Below are 17004 nucleotides of genomic sequence, written 5' to 3' on the forward strand. Positions count from 1 at the left end.
CATAAAATTTTAAATTTTCATCATTTTACGATCAACCCCAGTATTTTAATCGCGATTTTTATATTTCGCAATAAGTGGTAAAACAACGTTTACGGGGTCAGCTAGTATATATATATTATAGCGTATACCGTTAGCGCAGGCGGGGTTACCATTTCATTATCACGCATTGAAAAAAAAAAAAAAAACTAATAACTTTTCGAAGCTTATCTAGCAAGACGAAGTCGCCGCCTCTTCCCAAGGGAGAACGTAATCATTTTTAATAGGAAGTGACAAGGATAGTGGCTCGATAGGTCGCCGACCCCATGATAATGACTTGATGATTAACAATACCATAGTATTGACCCGCATGTCACTGCGACAGTGATTTGTAACCGTTCGACAGTGTATTGATCCCTTCAGATCACATATTTCATTAAAGAGATTGTCTAGAACTAAAGACATTTTTAAAAAACAGTTTAATTTTTTTTTATTAATAAACAAAAAATTGGCATACCTAATAGATACGTAGCGGGGGGAAAGGGATTGTTAGCAATGCAGTTTGACAGCCCCATTGCTAGCAATATGCCCTATTAGGTCGACCTCCGCGCGGTTCCCCCTGGAAACCATCGTGAACAATTCTCGTTGAATTCGTCACGATGGGCTAACTGACCTGCTTCATCCTCACCTATCATGTGTCCCTGGTACCCCGCCAGTGTATACCGATAGCACGGGTGGGGTTGCCATTCCATTATCAACCGTAGAAAAAAAGAATAGGTACGTAGCGGAAATATTTATTGCCCGAATACCTGAATGTGACAGAAAGTGATCTCCGACTACCCTTCACCTAATGGTATCTGTTATTTATTTATTTATTTAGAATATAATATCAAATGGAGGCGAATGTAATGGACACACACAATGCATTTTATTTATATTTCTTTTTAATATTATTTTTAATAAGGAATTTCGCGGCTGACTCTTGGCCACAACAGAATATCAGTGCTTTGTTCTTTTAAGGGCGAAGCAATAAACTGAGTTGTGACCATTTTGTGTTACTATGGCACACGCGTGAAGGAAGGGAAAGAAAGGAGATTGTTAGTTTATATATTTTGCTTTTTGTTTTTTTTTTTTGTTTTGTTGCTTTTTTATTTTCATTCTTTTATCTCTTTTACTTTTTGTGTGCTGTAAGTAATGTAAATAAATTATCTATCTATCTATCGATCTATCAAAAGACGAAGTTAATTTTTCGATCGATTTAAAAAAAAAGTGTTCTTCAATTCGGTTGTATTTTTTTTTTATGTTTGTTACCTCCTTAGATTATATAGATAGAGTGTCTCCATACAAATGCTTCGAGAGAAGCGGCTCAACTTTTTCATACAACTTCACGTGACAAATAGTTACGAGCGATTCCTTTATAACTTCTATATTTGTTTTGTTTTATAATTTCTGCATCTTTTTAATGCGTAAACACTCATTTTATTTATTAAACAATTAAATATAGATACGTAAAGATACATTGGAGGCGGAAGTATTCTAATACTGATAAAAAAAAAAATGAATCAATTAATTTGACAATTAGCTGACAAACTTCACCAGAGGGACACTTTGTACGAAAGTGGATTGCTTGGGTACCTCTGTCCCATTCGTGTTTCTACCGTGAAGCAGTTGTGTTTGCATGGCTGTGTTTCGGTTTGAAGGGTGGGATATGGCGTGAATTTACAGGGTACAGAGGAATAACACCTGAGTCCTCAGGAATGGCAACGCGTGGGGAGGTATCATGGGCGAAACAGTATACTCTGTTATGTCCATAGTACTGCTCATGTCTATAGTCGACCGTTGCTATTTTCCATCAGGTGGGCCGTCAGCTTGTTTGCTATTCTAAGTTGTATAAAAAAAAAACTAAAAAGTTAACCCGTTTTTAAGGCTCGATACTCTATGTATATAATATAAGGTTACCTGCAACCCATTTATTTTATTGATTTTTTTTAATTAAGCACTGTATATCCATTCAACACGTTTTCGAGTCATTCACCTGTATATTATTTTGTATGTTTTTATTTATTTAAAGAAACACCGACAGCATATTGCATTATAACATATAGGTATAACATACATTAAATATAATACTATATTAATTCATACGCCTATTATAGGTATTCACAGCATTCACTTTAACATAGGTTGTCTGTAAGAGATCGCCCTAACGATAACACCGCCTTTTGTACCTTCATGTGTATATTTCAATCTGTATTTATGTCACTGTATTTCACTTGAATTATTCACTTGTCATTGTATATTTTTATTTATGGTGCAATAAAGAGTTAAATAAAATAAATAAATAGTTATACAGTGGCGAGAAAGTGAAGTAACAATTATAATGAATTAAATAACACTGAAGTACAAATATTTTAAAAGTTGCGTTGTTAGTTATAGAAATATACATGTAACCTGAGTTGTGAACAATAAAAGAAAATACGATTATAAGTGAATTATATATATTTTTTTTAATGAGTGATTGTGATATGGTAACCCCGTCCGCGCTATCGGTATACACCGGCGGGGCACTAGTGAGGGATGACAGATGAAGATGAAAGTAGGTCAGTTAGCCCATCCTGACGAATTAAATTAGAATTAGTCACGATGGTTTCCAGGGGGAGCCACGTGGAGGTCAACCTGACGGGGTATATTACTAGCAATAGGGCTATTTGACCCCATTACTAGCAATACCTTTCCCCCCAAGTGAATTATATTAACAAATATATATATATATATATATATATATATATATATATATATATATATATATATATTTATTATGATAATATGTCCTCTACCCAGCTTCCTCTTGCTGTCCTCTACCTTGCTTAGCGATAAGGCCGCCTTTTGTATCACTTCTCATTAATATTTACTGTATTTGTTATTTCTCTTTTTACTTGGTGCAATAAAGTGTAAATAAATAAATAAATAGAGTTAATTTTTATTAGATTTTGTTTTTCACAAAGATAGATATATCACATATATGGTTGTTATATTAATAATTGATAATATAGCAGTATGTTTGTACAGTAAATAGTACCTATCTGTTTTGATAAGACAGTACGATAAGATAGGCCGCTGCATTAGTACGTATATACCGTGATATGTATTTAAAGTTACATGACATACAATATGTCACATATATTATGTGTAGCTCTGAGTCTATTATTTTTTATATTATATTTCATAATTATTAGGTTACATATTTATTTATTTAAACTTTAATAGCACAGTGTAATTCTATGTACATATGGCGGACTTAACACCGGACGGTGTTCTCTACCAGACGATTGGGCGAACAGAGAAATAAGTAGGCGGTGTATTTTTGAATGGAGAAAAATTTAAAGCATGAAATAATATAAACATACACATAATATATTAAATAAATAAATACATAAAATATTACTATATAAAACGGAAAAAATAATACAACTTCAATAGAAGGGCAAATAGCGATCTATGACTCAGAGTAACTAGCAGGAGAAGCGTAAAGGAAATGTGATTTTTCTAAGAAATAGGTGCGCAATTTTTGTTTAAAACCTATCTTGTTTAGGGTAGATCTTACGTCATATAATATATGTTTGTTGCAGTGTGGTCCCGGGATAGAATGGGCCTTCTCGTAGCTCTTCTGTTCTCGTAAGTGTCGTAAAAGTCGAGCTAAATGAACTTAAGGTCTTTTTTCTGTTTTAATGGGTGATAACGGAATGGTGACCCTGCCTGCGCTATCGGTGTACACGGTTGGCTCACAAATGAGTTACGAATTTGGAGTTCCAAATTAACTTTTAAATTCTAAGACTGTTTCAATTTGGAAGCATGAATCGTTCCCCCCACAAAAACGGCCAATATCACAAATCCGTCCGTTACCGATACGCCTTGCATCCCTCTCTAACGTGCGTCCATCTCGCCCGGCGCAGGATTTCGTCGGACCGGTTGGGCGAGTGTCGTGACTTGCTCTCTTTGGTGAAAAAAAAAAAGATAAATGTGTACACTCAGACGGATATAAACGTGTATAAATTTTGTTTTAGAATGCTACATTTTTAACTTGACAAGAATGCAGTGTTAAACTGCATATATACGGAGAGCGTTTCCTTGTAAAGTTAAATATTAAACGAGGCGAATAATCGTTCTTTCTCTACTACAGTTTTAGTTTAGTGTGTGTTAAAAGTATCCAATATACAGCAATATTTATATATTTTAGTTACAATATCTATATAAAAAAAATAAAATAAAATAAAAAAAAAAATTGGTCGAATAATCGCTGATACAACGGATTGTGCTCAGAGGAATTATTCAATATGATGCCTACGGCCACTTTCTACCATCGTACGGCTCGCCATCGACAGGGAGTTCACCCTCATACCTTACAGCCTAAATGGTCGCGTACAACGCGGTTTCAGAGATGTTTTTTTTCCACGAACACTCAGGTTATGGAATGAGCTCCCTGCCGAGCTTTTCCCAAGAGACTATGAAGAGACAGCATGGGGTTCTTCAAAAGGGAGGTAAAGAGGTTTCTTCAGGGTCGGCAACGCGCGCGTAATACCCCTGGTATTGCAGGTGTTCATAGGCTACGGTAACCACCTACCATCAGGTGGGCCGTATGTAACGTATATGTTAAAAGTGTTTTACAAAAAAGTATTGGATAACACAGACTTTTAACATATTCGAAAACAGATATCCGACCGGTACGGGCGATATCGGAATGTCTGATGACCTTTTTCCCGCCATCAGTGTCCAGAGGAACCCAGTATATAGATATCGGATCGGTATCCATTTTATTTTTTGTTTTAAGAAAATGGTATGGTAACCCCGCCTGCGCTAACTGGATAGGCTGGTGGAGCACTAGTGAAGGGTGATAGATGAGAATGAAACAGTTAGCCCATCATGATGTATTCATCAGGAATTAATCATGATAGTTTCCAGGGGGGACCGCGAGGAGGTCGACCTGGTTGGGTATATTGCTAGCAATGGGATTCTCAATCTCCATTACTAACAATCCCTTTCTCCCCAGTTATGTACGTATTTTTTTTAATGGGTGATACCATGATGTTATCATACCATTTTCACCCATTAAAAAAAACGTACATAACTTTTTTTAATAGTCGGTTAAGTGCAGTGTTAATATTCGCAACTGTACTGTACCATAGATATGCGTCTGTTATTTATGGATTAGGTACTAGGTCTAGATACATCTAACGGCCATAGATTTGATGATGTAAATCATTTTAAAATTCGAAGGATGACGGGTTTAGACACAAGAGTCATTGATCTCTAGTTTTTGAAGTTGTCCCCCATATCGTATTAAATTCTTAACGCCTTGCATTCATGTTGTCCTGGTACTTACTTTGTATTATTACTCATTTATTTACAATTTCTTCCTAAGGGTATTATTATAATAACATATATATATTGTCTATTGCTATCGTATAATGGCCATGCGGTTTGGCATAGAAATTTATTTAGAGTGATGGTGTCATCGTGCGGTAACTAGATAAAGTTTCGTCATATTGTAATTGGCGTACGAATTCTTCTGTTCAAGAAACGAACAAGTATCAAATTCATACGATGTTCTTATGCATTTATGTTGTCCTGGTACTTTGCACTACCATCCTGTTACCGTAACAACGCGCATACGTCCCACTGCTGGACATTGGCCTCCTAATAAGAGAGAAAATGGTAAAAGGATTGTCAGCAATTTACCCTATCAGGTCGACCTCCACGCGGTTTCTCTTGACAAACATCGTGGTTAATTCTTGTGGGAATTGTCACTAATTTATCTACTTTCCATCTTCATCTATCATAGTTCCCTGGTGCCTCACTAGCATATACCGACGACGCAAGCGGGGATAAAAAAAACAGGAGGCCCACTCACGGTGACCAGGCGGCCTAGCATTTCGAATTTCATTGTGCGATGACAATTCCATGTTTTATGTTATTTTGTGTTCTGGTCAAGTGAAGCCGCGCGCTATAACTAGCGGCCCGTAAAAGTCGCCCCAACTGCGACTCATTAAAGATCACTCCACGGACAATGGACTTTCGCCGTCACAGTGGTCATTGACCTCTATTGTCCCATGTCGCGAACCTTGGCATTGTCTGCTAATGAGCACCATTGGACATACGAGAATTGGAAACCGCCATCTAGTTTTAAACTAAGCAGAGCTTTTTTTTATACAACTAAAAAATGGTAAACAAGCTGACAGCCCACCTGATGGAAAGTGGTAACCGTCGTCTATAGACATGAGCAGTACCATGCACATAACAGAGTATACTGTTTCCCCCATGATACCTCCCATGCGTTGTCATTCCTGAGGACTCAGGTGTTATTTCTCTGTACCCAGTAAATTCACGCCATATCCCACCCTTCAAACCGAAACAAAGCTATGCAAACACAGCTGCTTCACGGTTGAAACACGAATGGGACAGAGGTACCCAAGCAATTGACTTTTGTACAAAGTCTCTGGTGATATAGATTACAGAGTAACAGTAATCAAACTGTGATAGTTTATCCGTTAGAAAGTAGTAATGTGGAGTCACCTATAGCCTCCTGATACCTTAAAAATATAATTTATAAAGCAAAATAAATAAATAAATATGTTCAAAAAACAAAAAATAAAATATAAAAAAAAACATTTTACTAAATAAAATAATTTGATAAACTATATAAAACAAACTGAACTAAGAATAGACAATAATCTATAATATAAACTAAATTTTAATATAAATTTAAAATAAAAAAAAATAACAAAATTCCCATATATGTATATAAACCACTGTGTGTTATTTTTTTTTTAATGGATGATATATGGAACGGTAACACTCCACCTAGCTATCGGTATACGCTGGCGGAGTACCAGGGACACATGATAGGTGAGGATGTAAAGGCAGGTCAGTTAGCTCATTGTGACAAATACACCCGGAATTTAGTACGATGGTTTCCACGCTGAGGTCGATCTGACAGGGTATTTTATTTTTTGATGGGTGAAAACGGTATGGTAACCCCGCCTGCGCTAACGGAATACGCTGGCGGCGCACCAGTGAAGGGTGATAGATGAGAATGAAAACAGGCCAGTTAGCCCATCATGATGAACTCATCAGGAATTAACCATGATAGTTTCCAGGGAGAACCGCGAAGAGGTCGACCTGGTTGGGTATAATGCTAGCAATAGGATTCTCAGTCTCCATTACTAACAATCCCTTTCCCCTCTACAGGGTATATTGCTAGCAATGGGACTGGTGGTCCGCATTACCAATGACTTGACGCATTTTGTCTCCAAAAATTTCAGGGCTTACAGTAGATCCTGATAAAAATAGACCTCTAGAGATAGTGGGGGAAAGGGATTGTTAGTGATGGAGTCTAGCAATATACCTTATCAGGTCGATCTCCACGCAGTTACTCCCCCTGGAAACCATCTTGAATAATTCTTGTAAAATTCGTCACGACAGGCAAACTGACCCGCTCGACCGACTGACCTACTTTCGTCCTCACCTATTATGTTACCCTGGTACCTCGCCATCGTATACCGATCCATTAAAAAGCGTATACGGAGCGTGAGGAAAGGGATTGGTAACGAAGGGGTCTCCTCCACATTGCTATACCCTCAAAAGTCGTGATGCAGTTGTGCATGGCTGTTTCGGTTTAAAGGGTGGCATATGGCAGTGAATTTACTTGGTACAGAGGAATAACACCCGAGTCCTCAGGAATGGCAACGCGTGGGGGGTATCATGAGCGAAACAGTATACTCTGTTATGTCCATGATACTGCTCATGTCTATAGGCGACGGTTACCACTTTCCATCAGGTGGGCCGTCAGCCTGTTTGCTATTCTAAGTTGCCTAAAAAAAAGATTATAGGGAGCCCAACGATCTGGCCCAGTACGCCGCCGCACGGTGACACAGTATAAGCGAGTGTTCCAGATATACAATTCGCAATATCCTTAATTCGACCTTGTTCGGATGCGGTCATGTGTCTGATGTCATTTTAACGCATAATGGACGTCGAGGTCACCGTAATGCGAACACATTTCATTTGTATGATGTATGTATGACCATTTTGTTTCTGATACGAGGCTTATTTATAGTAAAATTACATTGTGTCCAGGTATAATGGCATTATCCTCGAGATTGACAATGTATGATAGGCACACTAGGCGACACAGTATATCCTGTGACGTCCATCGTTATCATTATGTCAGCCTTTAACTGTCCATTGCTGAATATAAGCCTCTTGGGGGGTTTGGCCAGTAGTTGTCACGCTTGGCAGACGGATTGGCAACCGCAGTTAGGCTTTAGAGATGTTTTAAAAGGGATGCTCCTGCCCGTCCCTCGCCCTCCCTTAGTCGCCTCTTATGAGACCCACGGGAAAGGAAGGGGTGGCCTATTCTATGCTGGGACCACAGGGCCCTCCTAATCTCTGGCCGGTGGGAGTAAGATGGATTGTTGAAAATGGCAATCCCATCTGAAAATCGTCGTGGTCAATTCCCTATGGATTCGTCACAGTGGACTTATGGACCAGACTTCGATTCAAGATTTCGATTGATCCTCACCTATCATAATTCTCTGGTACAACAGGGAGAGAAAATGTTAGTAAAGGGGACGTTAATCCCCATTGCTAGCAATATACCCTGTCAGTTCGACCATCCGTCGGTTCGCCCTAGAAACCATCGTGATTAATTCTTGTTTAATTCATCACAATGGACTAACTGTTCTATTTTCATCCTCACCTATCATGTTTCCCTGGTACTCCGTAAATTTACTGGGTACAGAGGAATAACACCTGAGTCCTCAGGAATGGCAACGCATGGCGGGTATCATGGGCGAAACAGTATACTCTGTTATGTTCATGTCTATTGGCGACGGTTTCCACTTTTCATCAGGTCGGCCGTCAGCTTGTTTGCCATTCTAAGTTGTATAAAAAAAAAAAACCCCGCCAGCGTATATCGATAGCGCAGGCGGGGTTACTATTCCATTACCATCCATTAAAAAAGTACCATCCGTCACGCTTCAGTGACCACATCATATGACTAGGCTATCAGAGCGTGACAACAGTTCATACAATTGGGACAGCTAGCCTTGTGAACGTGACATGTATGGGATCTTTTCTACGTGGACCTATATTTGTTAGATCAGTTTTTACATGTAAAAAAATATTTCATTTATTTATTTAACTCTTTATTGCACCATGTGCAAAAATATACAATGACAAGTGAATAATTCAAGTGAAATACAGTAACATAAATACAGATTGAAATATACACATAAAGGTACAAAAGGCGGTGTTATCGCTAGGGCGATCTCTTACAGACAACTTTCGGTTAAAGGAGAACAGATAGAAGTGGGCAGGTGGCGCAAGAGTGAATTAATAACTTAAGTTTATCAATCAATTCCCTAATCCACGTAGTACCCTGCTTTTTTTTATGGGTAATAAAGGAATGGTAACCCCGCCTGCGCTATCTGTATACGCTGGCGGAGTACCAGGGACACATGATTGGTGAGGATGAAAGCAGGTTAGTTGGCCCATTGTGACGAATTCCAGTAGAATTAATCACGATGGTTTCCAGGGGGAAACCACGTGGAGGTCGACCTGATAGGGTGTATTGCTAGCAGTGAGAGACTGTTACATTACCAACTCCCCCCCCCCCCCCCGTATTTACCTACTTATATAATAAATGTTGAAATAAATTTACTACATACAATATATTACAAACAAGCATACTGCCCGTCTGATGGTAAACGGTCGCTGTATCCTATGGACGCCTGCGACACTAGGCGTGTAACGAGCGTGTCGCTGACCCTGAAGAAACCTTTATTTTTTATAACAATCACTACCTGTCCACTGCTGCACATAGGCTTCTCCCATAAGGAGGGTGTTGCCAGTAGCTGCCAGGCGGATTGGCAACCGCAGTTAGGCCTTATTGATGTTTTAAGAGGGACTGCTGCTGTCCATCCCTCGACTGTTAAGTTCTCTTGATCGCCTCTTACGACACCTATGGGAAAAGACCACACGGCGGTTTTAACATGTTACGAATTGGGAATACACGATTGACGTAATCCTTTCTTTTGTTCCAGAGCTGTGCATGATTCCAGTACGCCATCAGTGAGGTCCAAACCATATTCAAGTAAGTGGTCCATCATATTTTTGCTGCCTAATTACATTCCTGAGGGGATTTTGTATTCGATTTGTCCAAAATTTTTAACTGACTTAAAAGAAGGTTCTTTCGTTTTTTTCTTTTGTTTTTACTACTTAGAATGGCAAACAAGCTGACAGCTCACCTGATGGAAAGTGGTAACCGTCGCCTATAGACATGAGCATACCGTGGACATAACAGAGTATACTGTTTCGCCCATGATACCCCCCATGCGTTGCCATTCCTGAGGACTCAGGTGTTATTCCTCTGTACCCAGTAAAATCACGCCATATCCGACCCTTCAAACCGAAACACAGCCATGCAAACACAACTGCTTCACGGTTGAAACACGAATGGGACAGAGGTACCCAAGCAATCGACTTTTGTACAAAGTCTCCCTCATAGCTCCGTCAGTTCGGAACCGACTTAGAAAATTCTTTTCTTTTTTTTAAAGGACATACAGATTGGTCTGACACAATTTTTATTATTATCCTTAAGACGAATTTTTACCCGAATTTGTGTTAAAATTTGGCAAGACTATGCAGTTTTCCGAACACAGCTACAAATGAGCTCCCTGTCGAGGTTGAGAGAGACTACAGCATGGGGTTCTTCAAAAGGGGGGTAAAGAGGTTTCTTCAGGGTCGGCAACGCACGCGTAATACTTCTGGTATTGCAGGTGTTCATAGGCTACGGTAATCACTTACCATCAGGTGGGCCGTATGCTTGTTTGCCACCTCAGTGGTATCAAAAAAAATTATTGTCTCTAATGCATTCGAACACGCACTTCTAGGACATATTATTTAATCTATGACATCATTAAAAAAGTCTAGCCGCTTTTACTAGAAATAACGCGCCGTAAATTGCCATAGGCCGAGTCTAGCCGGCGTCTGTCGTAGATCGATATGTGCAGACGCGCCACTCGTGCGAGGTTAATGCCTACACTTAGAATACTTTTTAGCTTTTCGCCTACCCTGTCGGTATAAATGACTAGGGAGTTATCCAGTCTGATTTACAATCTAGTTTTGATAATCTGAAAAGTTTGGATACGTGCCATGTAAGTAAATATCAATGGATGTATTACGCAGCGCCCTCTAGCCCCAAACTAAGCAGAGTTTGTAGTGTGGGCACCAGGGCCGTGCCTGACGGGCGTTCATTGCGTGCACCGCACGCAGGCGGCCGAAATTAAGAGGCGGCCAAATCGTTACAAGTTGTTTACTGGGTTACCGATTTCGGTTAACCAAAAACTGATTTTTTTCCCGGTTTGATGCCCTGTGTATAATAATAAACATTAAAAATTAAAGTAGTTTTTTTTAATGTTATCCTGGGGGCGGCCATACAGACTGGCACGCAGGCGGCCATATACCCAGGCACGGCCCTGGTGGGCACAAGACAATTGATTAAAAGTAGATTTAATTTCTCATCTACAACTATGTCCTTATTATAAATGTAAAATTTTATTTGTTTGTTACCTCTTAGCGTCTTAACAACGGCTTAATGAATCCCTTTGAAATTTGGTATATACGTAGGTACTTTTTTTCGATAGATGATAATGGAATGGTAACCCTGCCCGCGCTAACGGTATACACTGGCGGGGCACCAGTGAGGGATGAAAGGTGTGAAAGAAAATCAGGTCACTTAGCTCATCATGATAAATACGTCGGGAATTCAGCACGATGATTTTCAGGAGAAACCATGAGGAGGTCGGCCTGACCAAGGTATATTGCTAGCAATGGGACCAGAAGTCCACATTTCTGACAATTCCTTCTCCCCGGGTGAGCGTATTAGGAGACTGTAAAGCTCACCCAGTTGATTAAATACTTTGACAGCCACAGTTTTTTTTTTTAACTAATGTGACTGTTATCGTACATTACCCTACTTTTGTAACAGTTGTTTTGTTCCAATAAATGTTAGATAGATAAATAGATAGATATATAATTTATTTGCGTTACTTACAGCACACAAATTACAATACAAACGTACACATGATACAGACGTAAAAAAAAACATATTATTATTAAAAAAAAAAATAATTCAAATGGGTTTTCTTTTGTGGAACACGATTTTATTTTAATGATCCGTCTGCGTTGCATACTCTTTGCCATCGCCACCCTTATATTACTGCGGTCGGATTCGACTGTAGTTTTTGTTTATTCTCATATAGGTAGGTATAGTGAGAGGCGCGACGTTGGCGCGGCGACTGGCCGGATAATTGTATGTTTTATGGATTTACTTGTATTTCGTTAGAGGTTTTATTGCTGTAGAACATACACTTTGTGACTAGACCAGACGGAGACTTTTGTACAAAAGTCGTTTGCTTGGCCACCTCTGTCTCATTCATGTTTCAACCGTGAAGCAGTTGTGTTTGCATGGCTGTGTTTCGGAAATACCAATGTTTGTTTGTAGTATGGGTGCGTTTTTACAAATATACATACAAATATATATATACATACTAGGCTTTTAGTGGATGATAATGGAATGGTAACTTCGCCTGCGCTAACGGTATACGCTGGCGGGGGTACCAGGGACACATAGATAGGTGAGGATGAAGCAGGCCAGTTAGTCCAACGTGACGAATACAATGTTAAATTAGTCGCGATAGTTTCCAATGGGAATTGTGTGGAGGTCCACCTGATAAGGTATTTTGATAGCGATGGGGACTAATCTCGCCATTACTAACAATCCCTTCCCCCCTACAAAAGTCGTTTGCTTGGCCACCTCTGTCCCATTCGTGTTTCTACCGTGAAGCAGTTGTGTTTGCATGGCTGTGTTTCGGTTTGAACGGTGGGATATGGTAGTGAATTCACACGGTACAGAGGAATAACACCTCAGGAATGGCAACGCATGGGGGGTATCATGGGCGAAACAATATACTCTGTCATGTCCACGGTACTGCTCATGTCTATAGGCGACGGTAACCACTTTTAATCAGGTGGGCCGTCATCTTGTTTGACATTCTAAGTTGCATAAAAAAAAGCTAGGCACGGGTAGTATCACTATCGCTCCGATATCTATGTATTGGTTTTCTCTGGACACTGATGACGGGTATAACGTCATCACGCATTTCGATATCGCCCACATCGATTGGATATCTATTTTGGAATATGTCAAAAGTCTGTTATCCAATTTTTTATTTTTTTTGATACGATCGGTTTTATACGCAGCTCTTTCCGGTGGTCACGGGTTCGATTCCCCACACAGTACAAATACTGTTCTTTGTATTTCAATTTATTTGATTGTTGATCGTAGACTTCATAAGGAATGCATCCACTGACTCCCTGCAATGCATTTGAGGTCGGGGGGAGGGGGTCGACCTACACTGCGTTTGCCTTTACGAGGTCACCACTCAAGGACCATTCTTCCCCATTGATTTTCGATTTTTAAAGCTATGTGAATAGCCCATTGCATTGTAAATATACATAAATACTATATAACAGAATTTACAGTATGATTATTACATAAAAAACAAAAACGTGGTCAACCAATAAAAATCCGTACAATTTCGTTACCAAACTATACACAGACTTCACGGTCATAAACAACTTAATACTGTATCTATAATGAGCTTAAATTACCGTCTAATTACCAAACACGTCCGCCCCATCGACGCATCGAACGTGGAATGAATGAAAAAATCAAATTTCGAACGTCGTCTATTCGAATTTCGAATCGCGCGCCATCTTCCCGCGTCGGTGCGCTTCCGCCGCGACCCCAATTGGACGCGTCCTGCGGAACGCCGCTCCCGGAACTTTAGCCGCTCTATCTCTTTCTAACGTACAATATGTGTGTAACTGGTACATGATCAAATATGGGCCATGAATATTTGAGAAAATTGTACAGTTTCTCTTGTAGAACGTTCAGTTAGAAGGATGTTAATGATTCCAATTTTCACCTTTTATGGTAGTAAGTTCCTTCTAATATTCTTTTTTAATCCAAATTTTTTTTATACAACTTAGAATGGCAAACAAGCTGACGGCCCACCTGATGGCAAGTGGTAAACGTCGCCTATAGACATGAGCAGTTAGCTTTAATTTCCAAACACTGGTCTATCTGATTGTTTCTTCTTTTCATAAATTGCCATTCTTTATTTATGTATTTATATAATTATTTATTAATATGATAGTTTGTTGTATATATATATATATATATATATATATATATATATATATATGAAGAAGAAATTTGATAAAGGTACTATCATACCTACTTGTACTACAATTAGTCCCTCACCCTGATGTTGTCCTGTAAAGATCGCTCCCAGCAATAAGACCGGCTCACTGTACTCATACAACTGTATCGTTGCATTTATTAATCGTCTCGCTTATTCCCTGTATTGTATAATGCAAATAAATTATACTCATGCGTTCATTCATTCGATGCTATATCTAATAAACGATATAAACTCCACTGGGCCTTGGCTATTCACGGCGCTGACGCATCCACCGTACCGTTGTTGACTCGAGGAGTATTGTGCAAATGTTTTAGCACCGGAAATGAACAGCGCCCGCGTCGACCGATGGCCATATGATCTGATATTGCTTAGTAGTTCTTTTTTATATGTGAAAATGGAATGGTAACCCCGCCCGCGCTATCGGTATACACCGGCGGGGCACCAGTGAAGGATGATAGGTGAGGATGAAGCAGGTCAGTTAGCCCATCGTGATGAATTCATCAAGGAATCAATCACGATTGTTTCCAGAGAGAACCGCGAGGTGGTCGACCTGATAGGGTAGGGTATATTACTAACAATCCCTTTTCCCCCTATATATATATCTTATATATAAAATTCTCGTGTCGCGGTGTTTGTTACCAAACTCCTCCGAAACGGCTTTACCGATTTTTATGAAATTTTGTGTGCATATCGGGTAGGTCTGAGAATCGGCCAACATCTATTTTTTATACCCCTCAATGATAAGTATATATATATATATATATATATATATATATATATATATATATATATATATATATATATATATATATATATATATATATATATATATAATCTCAAAGATTGTCTGGAAGAAATTGTTCAGCGATAAGGCCGCCTTTTGTATCGTTTCTCATTACAATTAACTATATGTATAATTTTATAATCGGCGTAATAAAGTGTAAAATAAATACATAAATTATAGTAGTATTTCTTCTATTTGAGCCACTGTCGTTACCAAGCACGCACGACGACCGGTCCACGACCTCTGACACAAGCAGCTCATTCACTATTGTAATTAAACTAATTAATACGTTACGTTTAATCTAATTAACATGCACACACGAGACTGTATTACGTGTGAGCTGTGCTCGGCATACGGCCCGCCAGGGTTGTCGAATACTGAAATTAATTTTTACCTAAAAACTAAAATATTTGCCTCTAGTCCAAACTGTTTATAATTACTCCTCTCCTTAATCGAGGCATCGAGCCTCAAAAACTGGTCAACTTCTTGTCAGCTAATTATCAAATTAGCGAAGGGAAAGGGATTGTTAGTAATGGAGACTGAGAATCCCATTGCTAGTAATATTGGGTATATACCAGGTCGACATCCTTGCGGTACTCCCTGGAAACTATCATGGTTAATTCCTGATGAATTCATCATGATGTGCTAACTGGCCTGTTTTCATTCTCATCTATCACCCTTCACTGGTGCTCCGCCAGCGTATCCCGTTAGCGCAGGCGGGGTTACCATACCATTTTCACCCATTGAAAAAGAAAATTATTAAATTAGCTGACTCGTTTCCTTATCAGCGTTCTATATACTTACGCACACAATGCACCTTGACGTATCTATATTTAATTGTTTAATAAATAAAATGAGTGTTTACGCATTAAAAAGATGCAGAAATTATAAAACAAAATAAATATAGAAGTTTAAAGGAATCGCAGGCGGCCGGTCGTAAAACTATAAGCTAAATCCTTTTGTAATATGGATAAAACCATATTACGCCGACCCCAAATAATAATTGGGATAAGGGTAGGAAGATGATGATGATAAAGAAATCGCTCGTAACTATCCATCCAAAATGTTTTAACCCATTGAGTGCTGACGAGCGCCATCTCGCTCGTGCGCATTGCAACTAAAAGTGCCACGAGCGGTCATAGCGCTCGTGAAATCAGTCGCTGTTTAGCTTGCTGTAAAAAAAAAATATTAAAATTGGATAATTTTTGGAGGAGATACAGTTTTTTTTAGAGACGAGGGTAAATGACATCAACACGACAAAGATTTCTTTGGCATTTTTAAGTAGATATGAGTAAAAATCGATGGCACTAAAAGAATTAAGAGGGACGCTCCTGTATATCCCTCTACCACTAAGCTGCCTTAGTCGCCTCTTACGACACCCACGGGAAAGGAAGGGCGACTAAAGGAACTTAATAGTCGAGGTATAGGCAGCAATATCTCTATTAAAAAATCACTAAAGCCTAACTGCGGTTGCCAACCTGCCAAGCGCGACAAATTTTTTTTATACGACTTAGAATGGCAAACAAGCTGACGGCCCACCTGATGGAAAGTGGTAACCGTCGCCTATAGACATGAGCAGTACCGTGGATATAACAGCTAAAACTGTTTCGCCCATGATACCCGCCATGCGTCGCCATTCCTGCGGACTCAGGTGTTATTCCTCTGTACCGTGTAAATTCACTGCCATATCCCACCCTTCAAACCGAAACACAGCCATGCAAACACAACTGCTTCACGGTTGAAACACGAATGGGACAGAGGCGGTCAAGCAAACGACTTTTGTACAAAGCCTCTGGTAATACCCCCCTAAATAGGGGGAGGAATACGTTTAGAAGTGGGCAATTAACGTTTGATACAATGCAATAGAGTATATACATCGACAACCAGTTACCTGGCAAGTTCACCCGGTAAATAACA

The 17004-nt window shown here is 39.3% G+C and overlaps 2 protein-coding genes across 8 annotated transcripts in view; both read left to right on the forward strand.

Moving 5' to 3' along the window:
- Positions 1–17004, forward strand: part of LOC113509324 (U4/U6 small nuclear ribonucleoprotein Prp4) — a 251128-nt gene that overhangs the window by 176070 nt on the left and 58054 nt on the right. The window lies entirely within an intron of this gene.
- Positions 1–17004, forward strand: part of LOC113516565 (protein hu-li tai shao) — a 97515-nt gene that overhangs the window by 13854 nt on the left and 66657 nt on the right. For all 7 annotated transcript variants that reach the window (XM_026900986.3, XM_052899102.1, XM_026900988.3 and 4 more), the window contains exon 2: positions 10077–10126. The gene's annotated coding sequence lies outside the window, so the exon portion shown is untranslated. The remainder of the gene's footprint in view (positions 1–10076; positions 10127–17004) is intronic.

Source organism: Galleria mellonella, unplaced genomic scaffold (genome assembly GCF_026898425.1).
Source record: "Galleria mellonella isolate WM207_F2 unplaced genomic scaffold, CSIRO_AGI_GalMel_v1 utg121, whole genome shotgun sequence".
Taxonomy (NCBI): domain Eukaryota; kingdom Metazoa; phylum Arthropoda; class Insecta; order Lepidoptera; family Pyralidae; genus Galleria; species Galleria mellonella.